The following is an 11,164-nucleotide window of genomic DNA, read 5'->3' on the forward strand; positions in this document are numbered from 1 at the left end:
TGGGTTACCTAAAATTAGAAAGAGAATGATGTTCATATATTATGTTTAAGGCTATCCAGAAGGAATATGATGTGATGTTCTTCAAGTTTATGTTTGCCCTCGCCCTAACAATGGATGAGGCCGAATACAGCTGTGCCACAGTAGGAATGGTTGGAGGTGTTGAAATGATTGGCTAGAGGAAGCATAAGTTTAGACTATAACAGAAGAGCATGGGTGTTCGGTGAAGTGGTCATCCAATCTATCTTTCCTAGGATCTGATTGCCAAAATTTGAAAATAAACTATTTCCATACATTTTTAATTTATTTACATTCTTAGTTGTTTAAGTAAATTACAAACCAATTACTTTTGGCGTCTGTTTGTTGCTGAAATAATTCAGATCAAATATAAATTGTTGGATCTGTGTAGAACTCTACTACTCATGACAAGCTGTCATTTTTGGTTTGAGACTTGATCAGGCTTGAGAAAGTGTGATCCTTATAGAAAAGACTAAACTGCGTAATTAATTCCTGATTAATATTGTTAAAACAGTGACGACAAAATTGTAAAAGTGACTTTAGAGAGAAAATAAGCTGCAGAATCTGACATAAAAACAAACAAAAAAATGTAGAAATATTCAACATGTCAAGCATCATCCATTGAGAGAGAAACAGATGATAGAAAACACTGAAATTTTATTTCTATTTTTCTGTCACAGATCCTGCCAAATTTGCTGAAAATTTTTGATCAATTTTTAATCACTACCTCAAGAATTTGTTTTACATTTTACATTTCCAAATGATGCAAAACATTTGTACAAATGCTTGAACTTTCTTGATTTCAATGTGGCAGTCTTATCCCAGGGCAGCAATGGCCAATATCAGAGGACATCTGTGTAAATTAGGTGAAGAAAGTTTTGGGGAGCCATCAGAGGTAGGCTTTTCACACTGGAATGCATTGCTGAGGGTGGTGGTGGAGTCTGGAACAATAGAGACATATAAAATACTCTAAGCAGATGAGCACCAAGCATCTGAACCTTCCTGACTAACCTCCCAAGTGGGACCTTATCAAAGGCCTTACTAAAATCCATGTAGACCACATCCATAGCCTTCCCTTCATCAGTGTTCCTGGTAACCTACATGGATATTGAGGGTTACGGGCTGTAAGATTGGGATGTGTTAGATTGATGTGGAGTTGGTTTATGCAGGTCAGCACAACATTGTGGTCCAAGGGCCCCTACTGTGCTACACTGTACTGTGATCTATATTGTACTTTTGCCAAAGGGGTGAGGGTGATCAAGAAACTTAGCAGATGCCTGAATATAACAATCTAGGCAAAAAGGCCAGCAAAGTTTTGGCACCATCTTTTCAATGAGATGAGATGAGCAACAGCAGCAAAGAATTAAAAAGGACAGGCTCAGCAGAAAGAAGCTGCTTGGTGCAATTGAGGGCAGGTAACCCAAGCAGAGGCAGCAAAGATTTAAAAAAGAAGTAAAACATCTCTATAAAAGTGAGGTACCTTGTAGTGGAGTGGTCACCAAGTGAGTGAGCATCGGCGGAATGGTCTGAGACAGAATGGAAAGGTTTTGATACAAGAGGATTTGGCGAGATAGAGCGGCGGTGGGGGGAGTAGTGGCATTGCTCGTCAGGGGAAATATCACAGCTGCACTCAGACAGGACAGACAAGAGGGTTCGTCTATTGAGGCTATAAGAGTGGAGCTGAGGAATGTGAAAGAAATGACCACACAAATGGCATATAGACCACCCAGTAGTCAACAAGATTTAGAGGAGAAAATCTGTAGAGAGATAGCAGACAGCAGCAGGAAACATGAGGTTGTGATAGGAGGAGATTTTAACTTTACTCATATTGACAGGGACTCACATTCTGTAAAAGCGCTGAATGGCTTGGAGTTCATCAAATGTGTTCAGGAATGTTTTCTAAATCATTTTATAGAGGTTCCAACTTGAAAGAGTACTAAACTGGGTCTCCAATTAGGGAACAAGACAAGAAAGTTGACAGAAGTATGTGTGCAAGAACATTTTGTGTCCAGAGATCATAATGCCATTTGTTTCAAGTTAATTATGGAGAAGAATGGATCTGATCCTCAGGTTGAGATTCGAAATTGGAGAAAGACCAGTTTTGAGGAAACGGGAAAGGATCTAGAATGTGTGGATTGGGATGGATTTTTTTTTTGGGAAGGAATATGTGAAGTAAGTGGAGGACCTTCAAAGGTGAAATTTTTAGAGTAGAGAGTTTGTATGTTCCTGACAGGAATAAAGGCAAAATTCACAGGCATAGGGAACCTTGGTTTTTGAGGGATATTGGGGATCTAGTTTGGAAGACGAGAGGGATATATAACAGGTATAGGCAACATAGACCATATAAGGTACTTCAGGAGTATAAAAGAACTCGGGAAAGAAATCAGGAAGGCTAAAAGAAGACATGAGGTTGCTTTGACAGACAATGGAAAGGAAAATCTGAAGATTTTCTGCAGGTATATTAAGAAGAAAAGGCTAGTAAGGGACAGAATTAATCCCTTTGAAGATTAGAGTGGTAAGTTATATATGGAGACAGAGAGAGATCTTAAATAGGATTTTTGCATCAGTATTTATTTGGGAAACTGGCAGAGTCTAGGGAAGTAGGAAAAACAAGCAGTGAGGTCATGGAACCTGTACAGATTAAAGAGGATTAGGTGCTTGCTGTGTTTTTTTGGGTATATTTTATTTAATATTTCATACATGCAGTAACTATAATTGTTATTATTCTACAGATATCAGAAAGGTGCATGCTGTCTTAAAGCAAATCAGAGGTGGATAAATCCCAAGGTCCTGACAAGATATTCCCTTGACCTTGAGGGAGGCTAGTGTAGACATTGCAGGGGGTCTGACAGAAATATTTAAACTTAGCCACAGGTGAGGTGCCAGAGGATTGGAACATAGCTCATGTTGTTCTGTTGTTTAAAAAACAAATTCCAAACGTTACCTGGAAACTTTAGGCCAATGAGATTGACATCAGCAGTTGGTAAATTATGGGAAGATCTGCCAAAAGATGATAAATATAAGTATTTGGATAGCCAGGGACTGACTGGGGATATTCAGCATTGCTTTGCGCATATTAGGTCATGTTTAACCAATCTGTTAGTGTTTTTCGAGGAGGTTACCAGGAAAATTGATGAAGAGAAGGCTATGGATGTTGACTACAGGGACTTTAGTAAGGCCTTTGACAAGGTTCCACATGGGAAGTTAGTCAGGAAGGTTCAGATGCTTGGTATTCATGGTGAGTGGCAGTAGGTAATTGCTTCTCAGTCTGGAGGCCTGTGGTTGGCCTCATAAACTGGTGCTGAGACCATTGTTGTTTGTCATCTTTATCAATGATCTGGGTGATAATGTGGTCACAAATTTGCAGATGACACTAAGATTGGAGGCATTATGGACAGTGAGGAAGGTTTTCAAAGCTTTCAGAGGGACCTGGACCAGCTTGAAAAATGGTCTGAAAAATTACAGATAGAATTTAATGCAGACAAGTGTGAGGTGTTGCATTTTGGAAGGACAAACCAAGAAAGGGCATACACGTTAAATTGTAAGGCACTAAACAGTATAGTTGCTGGGTTCGTTTGGCGAGGCTAGTCCACCACTCATTTTGGATCTCCCGGAGTTTGCGCTGAAGATGGCTGCATGCGCGACAGAAGGCTTGTTTCTTCTCTGGACAGGACGGCTTTGTAAGGTGAGCCTGGTGGGCAGCTCGCTTCTTTGCCAGCAGCTCCTGGATTTCCTGGCTGTTTTCGTCAAACCAGTGCTTGTTTTTCCTGGAGGAGAAGCCCAGTACCTCTTCAGTGGATTGCAGTATGGTAGTCTTCAACTGATCCCAGAGGGTTTCAGGGGACGGGTCCGTGAGGCGGATTGCATCGTCGAGCTTTGCTTTGAGGTTTGCCTGGAAGTTTCCTCTCGCTTCGTCTGACTGCAGGTTTCCAACATTGAACCTCTTTCTGGGGGCTTTATTGTTCCTGGGCTTTGGCTTGAAGTGAAAGTTGAGCTTGCAGCGAACCAGCCGGTGGTCAGTGTGGCATTCCGCGCTAGGCATGACCCTGGTGTGGAGCACATCTCGTTTGTCACTTTCTCGCACCAGGATGTAGTCCAGGAGGTGCCAGTGTTTGGATCGGGGATGCATCCAGGTGGTCTTAAGGCTGTCCCTCTGCTGAAAAAGGGTGTTTGTAATGACGAGCCGCTGTTCTGCGCAGAGCTCCAACAGGAGGCGCCCATTGTCGTTGCACTTGCCGACGCCATGCTTGCCCAAGATTCCTGGCCAGGTTTCTGAGTCTTTGCCGACACGAGCGTTGAAGTCGCCCAGGATGACAACCTTGTCGGCTGTAGGGGTGCGTTGGATGAGGTTGCGCAGGTCGGTGTAGAACTTGTCCTTTTCTGCTGGTTCCGCCTGGAGGGTTGGAGCATAGACACTGATGAGGGTGATATGACGCTTGTTTTGAAGGGGGAGTCGCATGGACATGATTCGGTCCGAGAGGCCTGTCGGAAGGTTTTCAAGTTTGGAGGCAATGAAGCTCTTGACCATGAAGCCTACACCAGATAGGCGTCGTTCATCCGAAGGCTTGCCAGACCAGTAGAGTGTGTAGCCCGCGCCGCGTTCTTGGAGGCTGCCTACATCTGCCAGGCGGACTTCAATGAGAGTGGCTATGTCGATGTCAAGTCTGAGGAGTTCATGTGCAATGAGGGCAGACCGACGTTCAGTTCGGTGGCTGTCAGCCTTGTCTAGCATGGTTCTGATGTTCCAGCATGCTAGCTTGAGTTTGTGAGCATCTTTTGAGGGGGAGGACGTGGAGGGGGAGGACGTGGAGGGGGAGGATGTGGACTTGTCCTCGGGCCTGCGCAAAGGAGCTTTTAGGTGGAGTGCAGTGCGCGCAGTACTGGCCCCACCCTTTACACCCATGGTTCGTGTGCCGTGGCCGAGCAAGCTGGGACGTGGCAGCGAGGTCCTTGGGTCGTAGGTTTTATATCGGAGTGGCCTTCTCCTATGCAGGTTTCTTACCCGGGCTGGAGGGGCCTGCCACCCCTCCTAGGTCGGTCCATACTGCCCGGACCGGCGCCGAGGCCGCCGCAGCTCACCCTGTGCCTGGACTGGGGCCGCCGCCTCCCACTCTCTGCCCGGATCGGGGCCTCCGCCTGCCCCACTCGACCGAGGCCGGGGCCGCCGTCTCCCCCTTTCTCCTGCCCGGATCGGAGCCGCCGCCGCTGCCTACCCTTCGCCCGGACCGGGGCCGGGGCCGCTGCTGCTCTCCCTGTGCCTGGACTGGGGCCACCGCCTCCAACTCTCTGCCCGTATCGGGGCTTCCACCTGCCTCACTCGACCGAGGCCGGGGCCGCCGTCTCCCCCTTGCTCCTGCATGTATCGGGGCCGCCGCCGTCTACCCTTCGCCTGGACCGGGGCCGGGGCCGCTGCTGCTCTCCCTGTGCCCGGACTGCGGCCGCCGCCTCCCACTCCCTGCCCGGACCGGGGCCTCCGCCTGCCTCACTCGACCGAGGCCGGGGCCGCCGTCTCCCCCTTGCTCCTGCCCGTATCAGGGCCGCCGCCGCCTAACCTTCGCCCGGACCGGGGCCGAGGCCGCTGCTGCTCTCCCTGTGCCCGGACTGGGGCTGCCGCCTCCCACTCCCTGCCCGGACCGGGGCCTCCACCTGCCTCACTCGACCGAGGCCGGGGCCGCCGTCTCCCCCTTGAGCGGACATTGGCGACTTCAGGGGTTTCTACGAGGCTCTAAAGGCTGCGTACGGCCCCTCACCCCAAGTCCAAAGCCCGCTGCGCAGCTCAGACGGCAAAGTCCTCCTCAGCGACAAGATCTCCATCCTCAACCGATGGTCAGAACACTTCCAATCTCTTTTCAGTGCCAACTGCTCAGTCCAAGATTCCGCCCTGCTCCAGCTCCCTCAACAGCCCCTAAGGCTAGAGCTGGATGAGGTTCTCACCCTGGATGAGACATATAAGGCAATCGAACAACTGAAAAGTGGCAAAGCAGCAGGTATGGATGGAATCCCCCCAGAGGTCTGGAAGGCTGGCGGCAAAACTCTGCATGCCAAACTGCATGAGTTTTTCAAGCTTTGTTGGGACCAAGGAAAACTGCCTCAGGATCTTCGTGATGCCACCATCATCACCCTGTACAAAAACAAAGGCGAGAAATCAGACTGCTCAAACTACAGGGGAATCACGTTGCTCTCCATTGCAGGCAAAATCTTCGCTAGGATTCTACTAAATAGAATAATACCTAGTGTCGCCGAGAATATTCTCCCAGAATCACAGTGCGGCTTTCGCGCAAACAGAGGAACTACTGACATGGTCTTTGCCCTCAGACAGCTCCAAGAAAAGTGCAGAGAACAAAACAAAGGACTCTACATCACCTTTGTTGACCTCACCAAAGCCTTCGACACCGTGAGCAGGAAAGGGCTTTGGCAAATACTAGAGCGCATCGGATGTCCCCCAAAGTTCCTCAACATGATTATCCAACTGCACAAAAACCAACAAGGTCGGGTCAGATACAACAATGAGCTCTCTGAACCCTTCTCCATTAACAATGGCGTGAAGCAAGGCTGTGTTCTCGCACCAACCCTCTTTTCAATCTTCTTCAGCATGATGCTGAACCAAGCCATGAAAGACCCCAACAATGAAGACGCTGTTTACATCCGGTACCGCACGGATGGCAGTCTCTTCAATCTGAGGCGCCTGCAAGCTCACACCAAGACACAAGAGAAACTTGTCCGTGAACTACTCTTTGCAGACGATGCCACTTTAGTTGCCCATTCAGAGCCAGCTCTTCAGCGCTTGACGTCCTGCTTTGCGGAAACTGCCAAAATGTTTGGCCTGGAAGTCAGCCTGAAGAAAAATGAGGTCCTCCATCAGCCAGCTCCCCACCATGACTACCAGCCCCCCCACATCTCCATTGGGCACATAAAACTCAAAACGGTCAACCAGTTTACCTATCTCGGCTGCACCATTTCATCAGATGCAAGGATCAACAATGAGATAGACAACAGACTCGCCAAGGCAAATAGCGCCTTTGGAAGACTACACAAAAGAGTCTGGAAAAACAACCAACTGAAAAACCTCACAAAGATAAGCGTATACAGAGCCGTTGTCATACCCACACTCCTGTTCGGCTCCGAATCATGGGACCTCTACCGGCACCACCTACGGCTCCTAGAACGCTTCCACCAGCGTTGTCTCCGCTCCATCCTCAACATCCATTGGAGCGCTTTCATCCCTAACGTCGAAGTACTCGAGATGGCAGAGGTCGACAGCATCGAGTCCACGCTGCTGAAGATCCAGCTGCGCTGGATGGGTCACGTCTCCAGAATGGAGGACCATAGCCTTCCCAAGATCGTGTTATATGGCGAGCTCTCCACTGGCCACCGTGACAGAGGTGCACCAAAGAAAAGGTACAAGGACTGCCTAAAGAAATCTCTTGGTGCCTGCCACATTGACCACCGCCAGTGGGCTGATAACGCCTCAAACCGTGCATCTTGGCGCCTCACAGTTTGGCGGGCAGCAACCTCCTTTGAAGAAGACCGCAGAGCCCACCTCACTGACAAAAGGCAAAGGAGGAAAAACCCAACACCCAACCCCAACCAACCAATTTTCCCCTGCAACCGCTGCAACCGTGTCTGCCTGTCCCGCATCGGACTTGTCAGCCACAAACGAGCCTGCAGCTGACGTGGACTTTTTACCCCCTCCATAAATCTTCGTCCGCGAAGCCAAGCCAAAGAAGAAAGAAACAGTATAGTAGAACAAAGGAATCTGGGAATGCAGAAGCATAATTCTCTGAAAGTGACGTCACAGGTGGATAGTGTTGTAAAGAGAGCCTTCATAAATCAAAGTATTGAGTTCAGGAGTTGGGATGTTATATTAAAGTTGAATTACCAAAGGAACTGCTCATACTATCCATTCGAGACTTTCATATGCACAAAATAATATTTATTTATTTGTATAGGTAAAATACTTGTCCTGCACATGTATTTTATGTCTGTATGTGTTTTACGTCTGGTGGTGTGTCTGCATGTTTTGTACTAAGGACAATTGTTTCAAGACAAAAAAATTGACTTGACTTGGGTTGCACAAGGCATTAGTGAGACCAAATTTGGAGTAGTTTTGCAGTTTTGGTCACCTAACTATAGGAAAGTTATCATTAAGATTGAAACAGTGCAATGATTTACTATGATGTTGCCTGGACTTGAGGAACTGAGTTATGGGGAAAGGTTAGGACTTAATTCCCCAGAGTGTAGATGAATGAGGGGAGACTTGATAGAGATATTTAAATATGAGGTGTACAGACAGAGTAAATGTAGGTGAGCTTTTTTTAATGAGTGTACGTGAGATACAAACAGAGGACACGTGTTAAAAGTGAAAAGGGAAAACTTTATTGGGACAGTTAGGGGAAACTTCTTCACACAGAGAGTGGCAAGAGTTTGCAATGAGCTGCCAATTAAAGTGGTGAATACAGGCTCAATATTAACAATTAAGAAGAAATTGGACAGGTACGTGGATGGGAATGATACAGAGGGCTATGGACTGGGTGCAGATCAGTGGGACTAGGTTAAATAATATTTCAGCACAGACTAGAAGGGCTGAAGTATCTGTTTCTGTGCTGTAATGGCCTAAGGTTCAATGGTTCTATGGTAATTCTAAAACTGAGGTTAGTGGATTTTTTTTCCCACTTTCCGGGATTGTGATTGCTCAGTTTATCAGCAATGGAAACTTAAGCACTAAAAAAAATCAAGGTATTCGGGGATAGGGCAGGAAAAGAGAGTTGATGTGAATGTTCAGTGATGGCAATATTAATTTATGGAACTGGCCTGAGGCATAGCATGGCCTGTCCTCATTGCTATTTCTTGTCTTATGAGGTTCCATCATTAAACCTCATCCTGTTTTACAACTACCCCCTGGGATGATTGTACTTGGCAGTAATGAGTCTAACCCTGCACCCATTGCAGTCCAACAGTTTGGCAGCATAGCCTAAAATTAAATAACCATTTCACATTGTGAAATATATTGTGAATTGGAAGCATCAAATTCTGCATTCAGTTCTGTTGATCTGGTTGGAGTAAAACTTTCCAAACATGCCTGGAATTTTTTAATAATTGGGATGACATGTGCAAATATTTAAGGATCATCAGGGAAATATTTTTTAAATGGTGAAGTGAAGCCATTGTAATTTTAATTTTTCAACATGCGCCTACCTCTGTAAAATAGAGTTGCTTTGTTCACAAAACAGTTGTAAATTTTCCATTCAAATTCAAATTCCCATCACTCAAGGTCAAGCTGCTGTTTAATAAATCAGTTCACACATATAACATCAGAATACTATAAAAGTTGGTGAATAAAAGCAGGAAAAACAATTTAACATAGTTAATGTCATGAGCAAAATGAATTCACAATGTCAATATTGATATTTAAGTGGCAATAAATTATGTCGGTTTCATGTTATAACGGGTAAGGGTAAAGATTTTTGTGTCACATAAAAATTGCATTCAGTATCAAAACAACTTTGTTTTTTTAAAATTAAACGATTTAAATAATACCATAGTCCTCAGCAAACTCATACCCAAACTATGTAAACTCCCCATGTCCTTTTCTATTTGACATTTTTATCCTTGGGAAAAAAAACAATTCTGTTTTCAACCTTTTTCTTTCCACTCACCTACCACCTTAAGTAATCCCTATGCCATCGGTGCTCTGTGATTACTAAGGGATTGCTTAAGGTGGGATGTGAGTGGAAAGGGAAGGTTGAGAATCACTGCTCTAGACCCAAATGTTACTGAAATATTTTGCTTGAGCAAAATTGTCATTAGCCCGTTTCCTTTGGAGTTATGAAACCGTGCACATAACAAGTAAATTAGGTACAATTAAAACAGTGGTTTTCATTCCATTCATATACCACCTTAAGGTAGTATGTGAGTGAAAGTAAACATTTGAAAACCTACCTATGAATCTCAGAATGTCATCAGCTATTAAAATCTGTGAGTTTACATATCTACAAGTTGTGACCTTCCTCAATTTGGAACTTTTATGTTGCTTCACAGTTGGACAGGGAGACTGCTCAATAATCTGTTCTGGCATCTGAATTATTCTTGGCCAATATACTTGACAGTTAGGAGTACCTGTGGGTCTTGGCACAGACTGCTCTATGGGGGCACATTTGGCCATTGTGACATAATCTCACTGTTTTCAAAGTATCTACATTGTGCAAGACCTCTGGAAATTTTTTTGACAGCTCTTCCATTTTTAAGATATTTTCACGATAATTTCTCACTTAATTTATATTTTGAGTACCTTTCAGATTGACTGTAATTACATCCACTGGCAGAGGTTTTTTTTAAGTTTTCTGAGGAGATTTCCTGCTTCTTTGCACTGAAATCTGCTTAATCCAAATCTGAAATCAGAAAGTTTGTGTCTTCTTCCTTTCAAATACTACATTGACCTTAGTCATAGTATGATCCCTTTTAGACAATTTATTCTCAATTAGGCAATAACGAAAATGAACTCAGTGCTCATTATCAATTACTTGTTTGTTTTCAGGCAGATTGTTGCTGAAAAATAGCCTGAGTATATTTCAGGAATTGACAAACCGTCAGACACGAGCTAATCTAATTACTCCATACTATCTGAAGTCTAAATTTCCCCATTGAAAGCAGCCTACCTTGACAGCATCCCTGTCTAATTTGTAAATTAATAGATTCTGGTGCTTCACAGAGGTTGCCAAAGAGCCTAAATGTAAGATAAACCCTTTTTTTATTTTCTAATTTCACCAGTAATATCACATTATAGAATTTTACAACCTGGAAACAGATCACTTGGTCCATGGAATTCGTGCTGACCACTGACCATTGACCACCCATTTACACTAATTCTGCACTAACTCTATTATATGTTTCGAATGGTGGCTTTCCCATTCTATCCTCACATCTGTGAGGTGATTTCATCCTTACTTGCTACCATATCCTCATCCTCTCAGACGAATACACAAACTACTATATTTAGGTTATGACCTTGACTATCTGTGGCTAGCAAGGCATTTAGTTAATGGCAGTGGCTATAATGGTATTATCCTACAAGCTAATAGAGTCAGCTAGGGCTGTGGATTGTTCCAGCTGCAGACAACCATACCTGTAGGAAGTGCATTCAGCTCCGGCA

At 45.0% G+C, this 11,164-nt stretch overlaps 1 long non-coding RNA gene across 1 annotated transcript; it reads right to left on the minus strand.

Annotated features, from left to right (window-relative positions):
* Positions 1–718: 718 nt before the first annotated feature.
* On the minus strand, positions 719–10,177 carry LOC138757904 (uncharacterized). The gene is made up of 4 exons (XR_011353962.1): positions 9,955–10,177; positions 9,211–9,295; positions 2,960–3,015; positions 719–956 (listed from the first exon to the last, which is right to left on the minus strand). It is a non-coding gene; the product is annotated as an uncharacterized lncRNA (long non-coding RNA).
* Between the last annotated feature and the right edge of the window lie 987 nt (positions 10,178–11,164).

This window comes from Narcine bancroftii, chromosome 3, assembly GCF_036971445.1.
Source record: "Narcine bancroftii isolate sNarBan1 chromosome 3, sNarBan1.hap1, whole genome shotgun sequence".
In the NCBI taxonomy this organism is placed as follows: domain Eukaryota; kingdom Metazoa; phylum Chordata; class Chondrichthyes; order Torpediniformes; family Narcinidae; genus Narcine; species Narcine bancroftii.